Raw genomic sequence first — 16,498 nt, 5'->3', positions numbered from 1 at the left:
CTGTTAAAAATCATGGGGCCCCGTACAGTCTACCTGGCGGGGCCCCCCACATAAGCCTGAACCTGAGCACCCCTCCCTCTAACCAGTGGATTGTGTACAATGGAGAAATGCAGGGTTTAATATACATATGCAAGAATCAGAAGTGGGTAATGTTCATGTTTTAGGGGTCAGGAGTGAGTAATGCATATAATGCAGGGGGTTGGAATATGTAACATACAGAATAAAGGGTTCAGGAGTGGGTATTGATTAGTTCAGGGGTCAGGAGTGGGTAATGCATATAATGCAGGGGGTTTGGAATATGTAACATACAGGCATACCCCACTTTGAAGTACACAATGGGGTTTATTTACTAAAGCTGGAAAGTGCAAAATCAGGCTCACTTCTGCATAGAAACCAATTATTACCAAAGCTTAATTGAACAAGCCGAGGTTAGAAACTCATTGGTTTCTATGCAGAAGTGAGCCTTATTTTTCACTTTCCAGCTTTAGTAAATAAACCCCATTGTGTACTTAAAAGTGGGGTATGCCTGTACAGAATAAAGGGGCAGGAGTGGGTATTGATTAGTTCAGGGGTCAGGATTGGGTAATACATAGAATACAGAGGATCTGGGGTATGTAGCATACAGAGTGCAGGGGTCAGGAGGGGGTAACAGGCAAAGGTAGCAAATAGGGTAGGGTTGCCACCTGTGCAGGATTCACCTGGACAGTTCGGGTTTTGAATCATGTGTCTGGGTTTCAGTCCACTTGAAACCTGGACACAATATTAAGGCAGTAATGCAGCGCAGAACAGTGAGGGTGAGGGGGCACTATGCAAGCCACATTACTATTCTCCTTGGAGCGCCCAAAGGTGTCCTAGGTCTTTTGCAATCCTTTACAGAATCCCCCAAAACATTTTTTTGCTGTGCACCACTAAAGTGTTCAGGTTTGGCTTGAAGAAAAAGTGGCAACCCTAAAATAGGGGTATACAAATGCTATCTCCCGTGTGGCATTTGATATCTCAAAATGACGCATACCATTAAAGGGGACCACTTGCAACTGTGTACAATGAATGTAGTTGCAGCCAGGTACAGGTTTTAATGGATTAAATCAGGAGGCAAATTATTGCTTCCCCACCACCTAGCAAAAACCCACTGAAAAGTGATCCACTGTGGATGACTCTTCAGTGGCCAACACAAGCATTCACTAATACACAGCAATTATGCCCCTAAGATGTGTCACTCCAGCCATGTGGTTACTGTGGCAGCATTAATACTGTATATTAACGCAATAGAAAGTACAGCAGGGAAAAGACTTTCACTCTGGGCACGGTGAATACCCACAATATTTTAGATATGTGGGAGAGCAGTATGCAGTATGGTCAACTTTATGCTCAGAGCCCGGGCCCAGTCTCTACCTAACATCCCTCGACTTCACAAGTACCTGGTCCTGCTGGCTTCTTTTATCTGGGGTCTACATGCAGTGCTTCTCCTGGGGTGGGGGGCTTGGATCCTCTGGATCTGGAAGCGTGGGGATCGGCCAGAAGCTGAGCTCCTCTAAAACCTCTGCTCCTTCCACATGGGCACGAAGTTGGACAGCCGGAAGCAGAAAGCAAAGTATTTAAACACTTTTGGGAGTAATCTGCAGCCGTATGTCCAGACAATTACATTACACAAGTCCCGGCCGGCGTATTGATATAGAAGAGACTGGGACTTGTGTAATGTACTGTATGTAATAGTCTGGACATACGACTGCAGATTACTCCCAAAAGTGTTTAAATAATTCGCTTTCTGCTTCCTCCCACGCACACTACATGGGACCCTAGCTCAGGATTAGTATAGTCCCTATAATGTGGGAGTCGCCCCTCTTCCTCTGGGCCCCCCTACAGGGCAGGGCCCAGTACAGGAGGGCTGGTGGTCCCCCCCTATCAGCGGCCCTGTTACCAGGCTATGGTTCTCAAAGATTTCTAAAAACTCATCTTTTACAGCTGTTATCATATGTGAAATTTGAATGTTGCTTTTTGTTCTTTGTTGATAAACCTGTGCAATCAGTTTGGGAAACAATGGTATATCCAAGTTCCATACACAAGCAATGATGTGATGTAGAGCTAGACAGTAGCTGGCCTTACACCTGTAGAATGTCACCAGCCTAACCCGAAATAGGGGAGTTGATTTGCTAAAGGCAAATAGGCTGTTCATCTTGCAAGGGAAGTTTCCCCAGAGCTTATCAAATTTTATCCAATCACATGCAAGGAAAAAAAAAAAAAAAAAGTATATTGGAAGATGGAAGTCAGCAGAGCTTCACCTCATTGATTAAAGAGGAAGTAAAGCCAAACGAATAAAAAAAATTTAAAAAATAGACCCTGCAAGGCAATGGTATAATGAGCTAGTATGCATAGCATACTAGCTCATTATGAATAACTTACCTGAGATGGAAGCCCCCAAAGCGACCCTCGTTGTCCTCCTCCAATGCCGCCATCTACGCGATGACATCACTCCTGCGTATGTGCGCGGGAGCCGTCACTAACGGCATGATTGCCATTAGCAGCGGCATGCTCAGTGCGCCTGCGAGCCACTGTCTATGGCGAATGTGCCGTAGACAGTGGTGCCTTTCTTTTGCAAATATCTCCTAACCCGTATAGGGTTAGGAGATATTTCTTGTACCTACAGGTAAGCCTTAATCTAGGCTTACCTGTAGGTAAAAGTGTTCTGTAAGGGTTTACAACCACTTTAAGCTAAGGGGAAAATTACTTTGCAAAGTGAGCAGTCTATCTGCCTTTAGAATCACTGCAATGAGTCAAAGCTGATGAGCATATTATTCAAGAATGGGCAAATTTTTACCTACCTACAAGGTGCTGAGGAACTAAGGACCAAGTGGCTGAGAATAACCTAAAACAGTCTTCTCTCCCCCCAAAACAGTCAATATTCCCCATATGCAGTGTAGAATGAAAGGGAGAACCTGACTTGTCATTATAGAACTCATGCAGACTGAGACACTTCTGCTGGACCTGGACCGTATATGCATTAGCACTACCTGATGATTTACTATTTCTAGATGGCACATGCAAATGAGATTTGGATATATTTCATTAACTAAAAAGTCGAACGATGATGTGTGAAGTGTTTTAACCACCAATCATAAATCATGTTAATGAATTTAAAGTTCACTTGTTTCAAAAGTGGGCGAATTAATCTGATCTATTCTATGATGAAAAAATGAAAATTAAATTAAACTAAGCACATGTGGCCTTCAGTAAATCCTGCCTACCAAAAAGTTCAGTAAATCCCCATAAACAGACAGCTAAAGTTATATGCAAATTATGAATTTTCCTAAAAAAGTTAAGATTGGCCCAACCCCTCCTACCTCTGGAATCTCCTAATTGGTTATTTTATGAGATAATCCAGCCCGAATGGAGGTGGGATAAATTTAACATTTACAGAAGATGTTGGGATCTGCTTATATTTGCAATTGCCCATCCCTCTCCATTTCTACTGATTGTTTTGACATGTGGTCTTCAGTGCAGGTAGCCTTTTGCTGATCCATATATGGTCATCATATGCTCAGTTTGAATTTCCTGTGTTTACATTAAACATATATGGTTGCTATGGTATAACACACTTTTTAAATCAGTTTCCTTTGTGCTTTGCAGAATAAGCCCAATTATATATTATTGGTAAAACCCCAAAAACTGAAAACTCTTACCTGCTGTCAGTATTTGTTGGCGCTCGGTAATCCTCCTGTCTAAACTTAAGCTGATCAGGTCACATTTTCTTAGGATTAACACTGAAAACTGCACTGGGAGGTCAAGGCTTGACCGTCAGCTCACTCCTCAGCATAACCTGATGTTTATTTAGATGCAGACATCTCCAGAGTCTTCACTGATGACCTATAAATACCGGATCATGGGACAGTCGGCCCCCTCTCACGTGGGTGAGCTATGTTTGGTAACACAATCAGGTGGATTACAGCAGAGGAATTAGAAGAGGCTGCAGATCCTGGACTCAGAAACTCGCACTGGGGCTGGAATCACACAACCATTGCACAGGCAAAAGTTGCAATATCAGAAGGATTTACACAGTAACTGCAAGTCTCTACAGGTTCCTTTTTGTTCCAATATCGGCCTTATTAAAGCAGAACATTTTTATTTTTTCAATGCAAACACTCTGAAACTGCAAGTTAAAAATATTTCATGCATGCATGCAAATCTGTTTCCCTTGTGGCCTTCTTGACAACTGTGTAGACACAACCATAAGTTCTAGGATTCTCTATGACCTCTTGGTTTAAGCTCTGAAAGCTGCACTTCTCATTGGTCACAGCTCAAAGACTTTGCAAACCTTCTTCTATCTGCAAGATAGCATATGGATAATAAAGTATGAATCAAGCAACAAAATAACACATTAGCAAGTACACGTGCCAGCATAATGTTTATCTTGCAATTTCACAGTGTTTGCATTAAAATATATATTTTAGTTCTGCTTTAACAAGGCAATGCAGACACAATGATAATCTGCAAAGAGCAATGACACATAATATTCAGTTATTTAAAAAGATCCTGTCAACTTGCTTATGCAGGTAAATGTGATGGCGTTAATTGAAATAGCAAGGCCGGACCCCATATCCTCACCTTACCTGTGCTCCCTTGCAGCTCCTTGCTCCTCAGCAGCCACAGCTAAGATCAGCAGTGTCAGTGATATCACTGTTCTGGGCATGTGACAGCGCTTGGGCCTAGCAAATAGTTGCTAAGCTCAAGGGAGCTGGTCACATGTTTCTCCTCCATAGCTGGAAGTGGTGGGTAGTGTTGCTGGCTGTGAAAAAGCAAGTAGCTACAAGGGAGCACAGGTAAGGTGCATATATGGGGGTCAGGGGATACACTTTCCACAGGCAGGGCCACCTTCTCCTGCACTGAGTAAGGGAAGGTTATAACCCCTGTCAGGTTTATTTTTTGCCATCAGAGTTCTATTGAAGAGATTTTCCTTCACTTCCTGTCCCAAAACCAAAACTGTAAGCGAGAGGAAACCCTGCAAATTAAGGGAATGCCTTGGGGCCCACAGGTCACCTGAACTAGTGTCCCCATTGGAAGCTTCCCCTCTATTACTTTTCTGAGGACAACCCTAATTTGTGATTTTCTTTTACTTTTGATAACAGTAAACAGGACACATAGAGAGGGTGAATCTCCTTAAGCCGGAGCAGAGGTATGGGGTTTCCACCTCATCCCTTTAAAACTGAACATATTATACAGGTTCTGTGGCTGATTAAAGGTGGTAATTAAACTCCCTTGGTGCCTTATTTGCATTAAATTAGCTTCAGAACCTCTGTAATTCATACAGTATGTGTTCAAGTTTAAAGGGACGAAGTAGCAACCCGAAAGATGGTGTTATTTGGATGGTGAGCTTTACTGGATTTCCACCAGACATATCGTTGGGTGTTGAGGCCAAATAATTAAATTTCAGTCTCATTTGACCACCTTAGATGCACTTGAAGATTCTGAGGTCACATGGAAAAAGGTGTTATGGTCAGATAAAGACAAAAATTTTGTTTGGCCTCAACACCAAACGCTATGTCTGGCGGAAATCCAATACAGCTCACCATCCATAGAACACCATTCTTACAGGAAAGCATGGAGGTGGTAATATCCTGTTATGGGCGTGTTTCCCTGCAGCAGAGACTGGAGAACTTGTCAGGATTTAAGAAAATTTGATGGGGCAAAATAGCATTAAATTCCTGAGGAAAATCTGCTGCCCTGTGCCAGAAAGGTCAATGGGAAGAAGGTTTACCTTCCAACATGACAATGACCCAAAGCACACAGCAAAAATGACTACACAGTGATTGAAGGAGACAATGTGTTTGCCCTTGCATGGCCTAGTCAGAACCCAGACTTAAACTCCATTGAAAATATGTGGAATGAATGCAGTCCACAAACGGTCACCATCAAATTTAACTGAACTTGAGCAGTTCTGCAAAGAAGAGTGGGCAAATATTGTAAAGTCTAGATGTGCAAAGTTAGTAGAGACATAAAGCAAAATGTGGTTCAACAAAATACTGACATAAGGGGTGATACTTTTTCCAACTCAGTTGATTATGTCTTGGTGTTATATCTTTCACTTGGATGCTATAAGTTGCACTGGCAAATACAACTGGGGGGATTATTTTATATATCCTCTGTATATTGTATGACCAGAAATGACAGACTAAGCAAAAAGTTGTCACAACAGCAGTTACCACAATAATAAGTTATAAAAATAATATTTTCCTCAAACAGAACTTTGTCACCACAAAACTTTTAAAATAAGATTTTTTTTGTAAGATGAATGACATTTGCTAGATCGCATGAAATAGTCAGAATGATAATTTTGCAAAGTTTGAACCTAGTAGCTCTCCTCCACCTTGTGTCTTTATGCCCCAGGTTGGCATGGTGTCCACTGTAGCATTTGCAGTGGGAAGGCAGTGTAGGACTGTCCAGAAGAGGGATTACTTTGACGGAGTTGGTCAGCTTAAACGTGTATTGCAAAATATGTGAACTAAATATCCCTGTTTTTCATTGCATAGTTTGCTGGGAAGGGTGCACTGCCCCCTAACACTGCCGCCCTCCCTATCCATGCACCCAGCCCCCTTCAGGATGTCGGGCGTATTAATTTCTATGGCGGGGATGTTTTTTGAAGCACATGATTAGAGCCAGAGGCTCTAATAGGCTTCAAAAAAGGGTGGGAGCTTGGGGAGCAGAACACTGCATCCCGATCCCACCCAGTTGTGTGACGATAGCAAATACATTTTTCGCTATTTTCACACTAAATCTTCTCAATCAGGAAGCAGGTGTGAGACCCGTTTCCTGATTGGCCAAAAAGGTTGAGCCACTGCCCAGACCCTGCTAGCCTAGAGCCACTGCCTGGACCCCTCAAGCTTGGAGCCGCTGCACGGACCCCGCACCCGCTAGCCTGGAGGCACTGCCCAGACCCGACACCCGCTAGCCTGGAGCCGCTGCTGGACCCCGCACCCGCTAGCCTGGACATGCTACCCAAGCCCCGCTAGCCTGGACCCTCTGCCAAGACTCCACACCCGCTAGCCTGGAGCCGCTGCCCAAACCCTGCAGCCAGTAACCTGGAGCTGTTGCCCAGACCCTGCCATCTCTATGACCGTCGGAGGCCCGGGTGTGACTTATGACATCTCACACATGGACACCGCATGTAAACAAAGCCGCAATCATGGCTGTCAGCATGAGATTGGTGAATTTTTTTTCTGATCTCATGCTTTACAGCCTGGAGGAGAGTTGAGGGGTCTTAATGACCCCGCATCTCTCCATAAAGAGGACCTGTCCCGCTATTACAAAGGATGTTTACATTCCTTGTAATAGGAATAAAAGTGATTAAAAAAATTAAATGTAAAAAATAAATAAATAAATAAATAAATAAGTCAAAATAAAAAATAATAAAAGCCCCTGTCACCGGTAGCTCACGCTCAGAAGTGAACACACAAGTCCCACCCAAATATGTAAACGCCTTTCAAACCATAAATGTTAGGTATCGCCGTGTGCATTAGTCCGAGAGAAAAAATGATAGCACTAGACCTCCGTTGTAACTCTAAACTGGTAACCTGTAAAAAATGTTAAAGCTTCGCCTATGGAGATTTTTAAGTACCAAAGTTTGGCGCCATTCCATGAGTGTGCGCAATTTTAAAGCGTGACATATTGAGTATCTATTTACTCGGCATAACATTATCTTTCACATTATACATAATAATTGAGATAACTTTACTGTTTTGGTATTTTTTCATTCATGAAACTGTTTTTCCAAAAAAAAAAAAAAAAAGGGCGTTTGAAAAATTATTGCGCAAATGGCGGCGAGATAAAAAGTTCCAATGACCGCCATTTTATTCCCCAGGGTGTCAGATAAAAAAAAAAACATATATAATGTTTGGGGGTTCTGAGTAATTTTCTAGCAAAAAAAATTACGATTTTTACATGTAGGAGAGGAGTGTCAGAATAGGCCCGTTATTGAAGTGGTTAACATCTTCCCTCTCCCCACTATGTCTCTCTTCACTCTGGTCTCTTACTGTACTAAGTTCCTGTACCTCCGCCTTTCCTTTCCTGACCTTATTGTCTGCTCCCTACCTTTCTACTATCTATTTTCTCTTATAAGCCATCTTTCCATCTCAGTCTCATCTAAAGCACACCTTGCTATCTGCAGCAGCCTATTCTGGTCACCTTCCACATGCCCTGCGTACAGCCGCACATATATTTTTATGCATGTAATTCCTATTCCACGTACAGCTGACTATGGGTATCTGTCACTGTAGCAGATGGAATAAAGTAGTATAACATTGCCTTCTGTACAAGGCTGGAGCAGAATCCAGATTGTTCAGAACGTACTCTACACTGGACAGCATGCTGTAAATTTATATGACGCATACATTAAAACATCAAGGTCACGAAAGAGGATAAAATATAACCGATTGCTACTAAACCCACTAAATAACAAATCCTGCAGCCAAATTGTGAATCTACAGTAATTCTTATGCCCCGTACACACGATCGCACTTTCCGCCATCAAAACCGTGGATTTTTGTTTGAAGGTTGTGGGCTCAAACTTGTCTTGCCTACACACAGTCACACAAATGTTGGCCAATAATTTCGAACATGGGAACACGGTGACGTACAAGATGTACGATGAGCCGAGAAAAAGGATGTTCAATAGCCAGTGTGGCTCCTTCTGCTTGATTCCGAGCATGCGTGAATTTTTGTGCGATGGACTTGTGTATACACTATTGGCCTTTTTCCGACAACAGAGTTTTGCTGGCGGAAAATTTGAGAACCTGCTAGCAAACATTTGTTAGCGAAAAGTCTGACAGCAAATGTTCGATGGAGCTTTCAGCCAACAATCTCACATACAACATTTGTTGTCGGAAAATCCGATCGCATGTATGGGGCATTATAGTGCTACAAAGTGAATTAATGACAACAGGTGAACTGAGCCTGGAAAATTCCATACTAAGACAAAGTTCTATATCTAACCCTGAGGACAGGTCAGCTGGATCTAGAGGGTACAGTAACATATTCATTGTGGAGTTCTTCCAAGTTCCAGTTCAAATGAAGATTCATCAAATGCTTGTCACATATTGTACTACAGAATCCTTCTGTGCAATATAAATCTTTTGTCGTTAATTAAAGCCTGCTTGAACCTTCTTGAATTATTAATGTAATTGTAGCCAGGCCATTTATACATGTAGCGGCGGCTCCTGAAGAGCACGCGCTATGCGCGTTATGCCTGAACTGCAGTTTGGTTTGGGTACAATTGTATAAATTTACTTCTGCATCAGTCTGACTGGACTGTGAGATGTTCAGCCTGGCCACAGGGGGCACTGTCTCTTCTGGCAGGCACCTAACTATGGTCTGGTTAGGTGCTTAAGTTACTCTCTCTCAGAGCCTGCCCAGTGGTAGTGTTTTCTGGGAGAGGGTATTTAAGATGTGGACGTCACGTGGTTCGGGGGTTCCGGTCCAGAATGATGTACTGACTTCATGGTCCTGGTCCTCCTGACCAGCCCCCAGGAAGGCTATGGCCTGGGGTGCGGATCCACCTGATTTTGATGTCTCAGGGCTGTCTAGCCCAAGGCAAGGAAACTAAAAGGAGGATTCTGAAGTGGTTGGGTGCCGTCTCTGGTTTGGGAGAGACACAGTGACTTCAAGCATTCCAGGGGTGGACTCTTCAGAAGAAGACAACGTACGGGTTGGTTTCTTAGTAAGAGCCTGGAAGGGCTGAAGTACCCAAGAGAATCCGGTCTCGTGGATATCGCCAAGCTGGCTGAGAGATCCAGGTATACTATGAGTGTTCTTCAAGCTTAGTTTCCCTACGTGTTCTACAACAACGTCTGTGGCAGAGACTTGTTCCTGAGTAAGCACCTTGTTGGCCGCTAGGCCTTGTGAGAAAGGGACTATCCAACTTGAGTGAACATCCAATTGCAAATGGCTATTCTCTGGATGCAGTCAAAGTAAGCAAGTTCTTCAACATTTTGACACTAATGCCGCGTACACACGATCAAACAAGCGGGTGGAAAAGTCCGGCAAACTCAAGTCCGCCGGAAAATCCCCCCGTGTGTAGCCTCCGGCATACTTTTTTGACCCGAAATTACGGCGGACTTAGAAAGTAGTTTTACACTCCAATCTTCCCGCCGGACTCGCATTTCGGCGGACAATCCGGCCGTGTGTATGCCAGTCCGCCATACTTTTGAAATGAACTGACTTTTCCTGCCCGGAGAAAAGTCCGCTCATTTCGAGCGGGTTTCCAGGTAGGCGGGGCCCACGAAGGATACGCCGGGACTGTCGCCATGTGACATCAACCGAAGACCCCGCCCCTTGTCCCTATATAAGTGGCCGTGTGCCCGGTCCCCGTCATTGTGAGCGGAGGACTCGGCGAGGCAACATCTGAAGAAGAAGAAGAAAGAAGAAAGAAGAAAGAAGAAAGAAGAAAGACGAAAGAAGAAAGAAGAAAGAAGAAAGACGAAAGACGAAGAAGAAAGACGAAGAAGAAAGACGAAGAAGAAAGACGAAGAAGAAAGACGAAGAAGAAAGACGAAGAAGAAAGACGAAGAAGAAAGACGAAGAAGAAAGACGAAGAAGAAAGACGAAGAAGAAAGACGAAGAAAGAAGAAGGACAGAAGAACGGAAGGCGGCAGAAGCAGAAGACCGGGCCACCGCCTGTAAAAGAGCTAGAAGAAGGCGCGGTGGCCCGGCAGAAGAACCGAAGAGGGGGACAAGACCCCTGAAGTCGGAAGAAGGGCGGCGGCGAGGAAGAAAGCCGGGCTCCTCCGCTAGTAAAAGAGCTACAAGAAGATAGCGGAGGAGTCCGGCGAGAAGACCCCCGAAGACGGAAGACCCCCGGAGCTGTGCAATAAACTATTTTAACCCTTGTGTGTGGTGTTTTTTTTGTACTTTATTTTACAGGTGAATGGGTAGGGGTACATTGTACCCCATACTCATTCACATAGGGTGGGGGGCCGGTATCCGGGGGCCCCCTTATTAAAGGGGGCTCCCGGATTCCGATAAGCCCCCCACCCGCAGACCCCGACAACCAACGGCCAGGGTTGTCGGGAAGAGGCCCTTGTCCTCATCAACATGGGGACAAGGTGCTTTGGGGTGGGGGGACCGCGCGCCCCCCCCTTCCCCAAGGCACCCCCCATGTTGAGGGCACACAGCCTGGTACGGTTCAGGAGGGTGGGGCGCTCGCTCGCCCCCCCCTTTCCTGGCCGGCCGGGTAGCGTGCTCGGACAAGGGTCTGATGTAGACCTGGGGGGACCCCCACGCTGATTTTTTCGGCGTTGGGGTTCCCTCTAAGTCCATACCAGGCGGCGGGGCCAGCGACGTATCCTTCGCGGGCCCCGCCTACCTGGAGACGCGCTCGAAATGAGCGAACTTTCCTCCGCATGTGTGGGCGAGTCCGTTCATTTCAAAAGTAGGACGGATAGTACGGCGGACTTAGTACGCCGTATTAGTCCGCTGAAAAAGTGCCGTGTGTGGGCAAGTAGTCCGTTCGGAAAGTCCGCCAGACTAAGTACGTCGGACAGACGGCTACGTGTGTACGCGGCTTAAGAGTACCTGAACTTCCTTTCCAACCCTCTGATCCCAATTTAGGAGACTGTTCTTTGTCTACGTTTTGCAAATAAAAGCCATTCAAGTAGATCTGTTGTCAGTCTCTCGAGTTACTGGGCCATTTACCACAGGACACCCCTAGACGTGAAACGAGGAAAACAGAAGGTTACGGTAAGTGCAAAACTAACCAGCAGCTCCTTCGGGGGTAGTGCTACATACAGGAACATCTGCTCTTCTATACGCTTTATTTAACTAGTAAGTGATGCAGTAAGTTTAAAATATCCTTGGATGCAGCAGTCTGGAGAGTCAGACCACAACTCTCAAATAAAGCATTGGTCAAGGTTCCCCAAATAATGTGCCAATCAACAGTCTTGCTCAGATAGCAAAGGTGCTATTGAAAGGTGCCCTGTTTGGGGGGGCCTGTGCGACACTGGTTGATCGAGCACAGGGAAGTTTAACCCTTGCTGCAGGATTTACGAGTTAAAGCGGTAATTTTTTCAACTTTCCATTTATTAAATCTTCTGCCCTTGCTGTTTTAACTTTGGATAATAAAACATTTTTCTGCCAGTAAATACTTATACAGCCCACTTCCTGTTTCTTCTCTGGTAAAAAAACCTAGGCTTATGACATCATGCACAGCTCTCTCTTTCTCACTGTTATGAGTGTTTGTTAGGAATGGAGGGGGAATGAGCCATAGGAGGGCCAATGAGAGCTGCAGAGCTGGGAGGTGTGCCTCTGTGTGAATCCAGGAAGTTAACAGCTTCAGCTGCCCACAGTTAACCACTTAAGGACCAGGCCTCTTTTTTTAGCTAGAAAGTTACTTAGCACCCCCAAAAATTACATTTTTTTTAACACCCTAGAGAATAAAATGGCAGTCGTTGCAATACTTTGTCAAACCATATTTGCGCAGCGGTCTTACAAGCGCACTTTTTTTGAAAAAAATTACACTTTTTTGAATGAAAAAAAAAAATGACAACAGTAAAGTTAGCCCAATTTTTTTATATTGTGAAAGATAATGTTACGCCGATTAAATTTATACCCAACATGTCACGCCTCAAAATTGCGCCCGCTAACACCATGGCTACACACACATTAAATATATATATATTTTGTGGCCTCACTCAGGACTAAGGATGAGCTCAGGCATGTTATTTGGATATACCATAATTGGCATATAACACGCACCTTCACTTTAAGAGGGAAGTTTCAGGACAAAAACGTAAAATTTAAAGAAATGTGAAGAAAAATAAGGGTCAGTGCCCATCAATGCAGCTTAATCGGTGCCCATGAATGCAGCCTCACATGTGCCATTAATGCAGCCTTACCATTGCCATCTTCAGCCTTGGAGGGAACAGGGAGGGGGACGGGAAGAGCGCTGACAGATTACATACAGGAGAATCTCCTGTTTACTTGGCGGCCTCTTTAATCCATAGTCCCGCCTCCTATGATAGACAGAACAATTCTCCAATGGCAGCCCAGGAGACGGGATTTCCTATTACAGATGCTGCCAAGTAAACAGGAGATTCTCCGGTATGTAATCTGACGGCACTCGTCCCACCCCCTCCCTGTCCCCTCCGAGGCAGAGCCGATAAATACAGTATATATCTTTTGTGGCCCTGGGGGCCACAAAAGATTTATATATTCAAATTATCAAGGGGGCCTAGTGCCGGACTGGCCTACCGGGAAATTTCCCGGTAGGCCGCCTGCCCTAAGGCCGCTTCGCGGCTGCACTGCTCCTCTCTCCTGCTCCCGAGTATCATAGCGCTGGCTAGCTCTGCGTTCGGCGGCCGTGCTGTACCACAGACCCGGCCCCCTAGACCAGCTCATGTGATAGTAGAGAGAATCAGTGTACCGCCTATCACACAAGCCGGTCTAGTGGGACGGGACCGTGTTACAGTGCGGCCGCCAAACACAGACCCAGCCAGCGCTATAATAAACAGTAAGAGATGCCACCCCGTGTGCCTGGATAGGAGGAGAAGCAGGGAATATAGAAGAGATGAGCTTTCTATATTCCTCCATGCAGCCACTGAATGTTTGCAGGAGGGAGAGGAGGAGAATCAAGCATTCAACGGCTGCATGGAGGAATATAGAAAGCTCATCTCCTCTATATGCCCTGCTTCTCCTCCTATCCAATCCAACTTCTTTTACTGCCCCTCCCCCACAGTTCTCCTTGTGCTCCCTGCCCCCCCCCCCCCCCCCCGCTCTCCTCCCCCACCACACTCTTCAGCAACAGTTTTCTCAACCCCTGTTCTTCTTTCTGCTCACCCCCCCCCCCCCTCCAGCTCTCCCCATCCTTCTCTAGCCACCATCCCAATGCTCTCCCCCTGTTCTTTCTCCCCCCCAGTGCTCTCCAGCTCTCCCCAGTGCTCTCCACCCCCCCCCCTCCACAGTGCTCTCCAGCCCCCCATGCTCCCCACCCCTGTTCTTTCTGCCACCCGGCGCTCTCAAGCTCCACCCATTGCTCTCCAGCCCCCCAGTGCTCTCTGCCCCCCATGCTCTCCACCCCTGTTCTTTTTGGCTCCCCCTCCACTGCTCTCTCAAGCTCCCCCAGCACTCTCCGCTCCCCACCCCTGTACTCTCCACTCCCCACTGCATTTTGCCCCCACCTATGTGCTCTCCAACCCTGCCAGTGCTCTCCGCCCCCCATAGTGTTCTCCAGTCCCCGTGCTTTCCACCCCTGTTCTTTCTGGCCCCCACTGGTGCTCTCAAGCTCCCCCTATTGCTCTCCACTCCCCCCTGCTCTTTGTACCCCCCAGTGCTCTCTAGCCCTGTTTTTCTGCCCCCCAGTACTATCAAGCTCTCTTAGCCCCCCAATGTGCGGGCAGCTGCTTTGGGCCCTAAAACAATGACTGGGCCCTGAGTAGCTGCCCCGTTTGCCCTGCGTTAAAGATGGCACTGCTTGCAGGTAATTTGTCGGGGCAATGGCTGGTGCTAGTGCTTCAATCATGACACCATGCTTGATTGTTGTCAGGATGATTGACGCACATAAATTTTATATTACAATATAATAATAGAAATAAATAGTTCAACTCACCATAATGCAGAATTAGTGGGAGCCCTGAGCGTGTCACTTGCCACCGTCGCCTGCCGCCAGATGCAACGCGTCACTTGCCACTGTCGCCTGCCACCAGATGCAGCGTGTCACTTGCCACTGTCGCCTGCCACCAGATGCAGTGGGTCACTTGCCACTGTCACTATCGCCGCTCATCACTATCCTGCCACTAGATGCAGCTCCTCTCTGTAGCCTGTCAGCACAAACACCAGATGCAGAGTGTCACTTTAAGGTTTTTTGTAGTGAAATAACCTGCATGACATGTATCCCTCTTCTTGCAGTCTCTACCCAGCAGTACGGCATCTGAAGGATCCGCATTCGAGAGCGGGCAAACCAGCACATGCGCGGTTGCCATACTGCATTTCATCCTATGACTGTCAGAAAGTGGAGCAGTGGTGGAACAGGCGGGGAGAGATGATGTCATCTCTCTGCTCGCCAGCCGCATATCTTTCAATGCAGACTTCGTGTGTCGGGCTGCAAACAGGGCACAGACCAGTACCGGTCCGGGGGTTGGGGACCCCTGATTTAAGTCTTTCAGATTTATTAAAGCGTGAGCCAAGTCAAAACTTTTTATTTGTGTTTTGGATAAAGCTGGGAAGAGTTAGCAGCCCTATCAGGTTTTTATGGTTGTCTGTTTCTTCGCTGGAGAATCACTTTCTATCTCAGAACATAGTGAGGAAATTCCTCAATATTGAGTTGTCCCTGGAGCAGGAATAGAGGAGAAATCTTCCAGTGGGGACACCAGTTCTGATACCAACTAGGAGGGCACTTTGTTCAGTCTTTAAAGCAGGAAGAGTAACTTTTCCTACTTTATCCAAAACAAAACAAAAAAATACATTAGATCAGCTTTAGAAAACGCAGAGAATAAGGTTCATTAAGAGGGAATCAAAATACTATTAAAACCTGATTGGTAAATGAGTCAAGAATGTTTTGTTTCACATGCTTGCACCATGGGGGGGGGGGGTAAGTGATCCTGGTTTATGACCTGAACATTGAGAATGACGTGCACTACCTACCTGGTCATCCAGTGTTATGGAGACATAAAGCCCTCGTTCACATCAGCGCGATTTAATATGCCAAATCGCAGCCTATTGCCGGCAACGTCCCAATCAGTGTGACGCCAACTTTGCGGCGCCACACCGATATACAAAAGTAGTTCCTGCACTACTTTTGGCGACTTCTGGGGAGATTTCAATAGACATCTGTGCCTGAACCCACACAGAGGTCTTTCAAATCGCTCCTGAAATTGCACTGAAATGCTAGTTTAATATCGTGCAGATTTAGCTGAATTTGCATGATTTCAAACCAGTCTTCCATGTGAACGACAGCTTAAAGCAGTTTAAACCCAAAACCAAAAATGAAATCAATGCAGGTGATCAATCATTAGATGTGGTGGCTGCAAAATTTCTCTTTTCCCCCACTTGGCTTTCGCCTAGTGATCTGGCCAATAACACATTGTCTGTATAAGTGAGATACAACTCTGGAGGGATGAGCACAGGCAGCACAGCAGAGCAGACAGTCCGGGAGAGGGGGAGGGAGTGTTCAATGTATCAGCAGATTTAGACACGGTAACAAATTAAAGCCAAACTCAAGCTCAGACATTATAAGCAATTGCAGCAGTTTATTTTCCATTTGAATAAAGGTTTTTCATGAATAAACAGAACCTGAACAATTTAATCACCACTGTCATTGTTAAGTGGTTTGTCTTTTCCATGTAAACTGATACATTCTGCTGGAGAGATTGTACTTTTGAAAAAAGACAGACTTGTTGGCTGGACCAGATGGAAATAAATGTCTAAAAAAGAAAACGAATGCAGCCATCACATCTAAGAATTGGTAAACTGCAATAAAGGTTTGCTTTTGTCTTTAATCCTAATTTACACCCTTCCTATGAGA

At 45.6% G+C, this 16,498-nt stretch overlaps 1 protein-coding gene across 2 annotated transcripts in view; it reads right to left on the bottom strand.

The window, feature by feature from the left end:
- ASB14 (ankyrin repeat and SOCS box containing 14) overlaps positions 1 to 14,991 on the bottom strand; it is a 63,980-nt gene extending 48,989 nt beyond the window's left edge. The window contains exon 1 of one of the 2 annotated variants that reach the window (XM_077452026.1): positions 14,585 to 14,991. The gene's annotated coding sequence lies outside the window, so the exon portion shown is untranslated. Of the gene's footprint in view, positions 1 to 3,677; positions 3,866 to 14,584 lie in introns of those variants that run through there. The other variant, XM_077452025.1, reaches the window with a different exon arrangement.
- Positions 14,992 to 16,498: the final 1,507 nt, after the last annotated feature.

This window comes from Lithobates pipiens, unplaced genomic scaffold (genome assembly GCF_037356315.1).
Source record: "Lithobates pipiens isolate NorthernLeopardFrog02 unplaced genomic scaffold, aLitPip1_a1.2 Scaffold_23, whole genome shotgun sequence".
Classification (NCBI taxonomy): Eukaryota; Metazoa; Chordata; class Amphibia; order Anura; family Ranidae; genus Lithobates; species Lithobates pipiens.
Note: the sequence above shows the minus strand (reverse complement) of the source record. Positions and strands in the feature narration are given on the sequence as shown.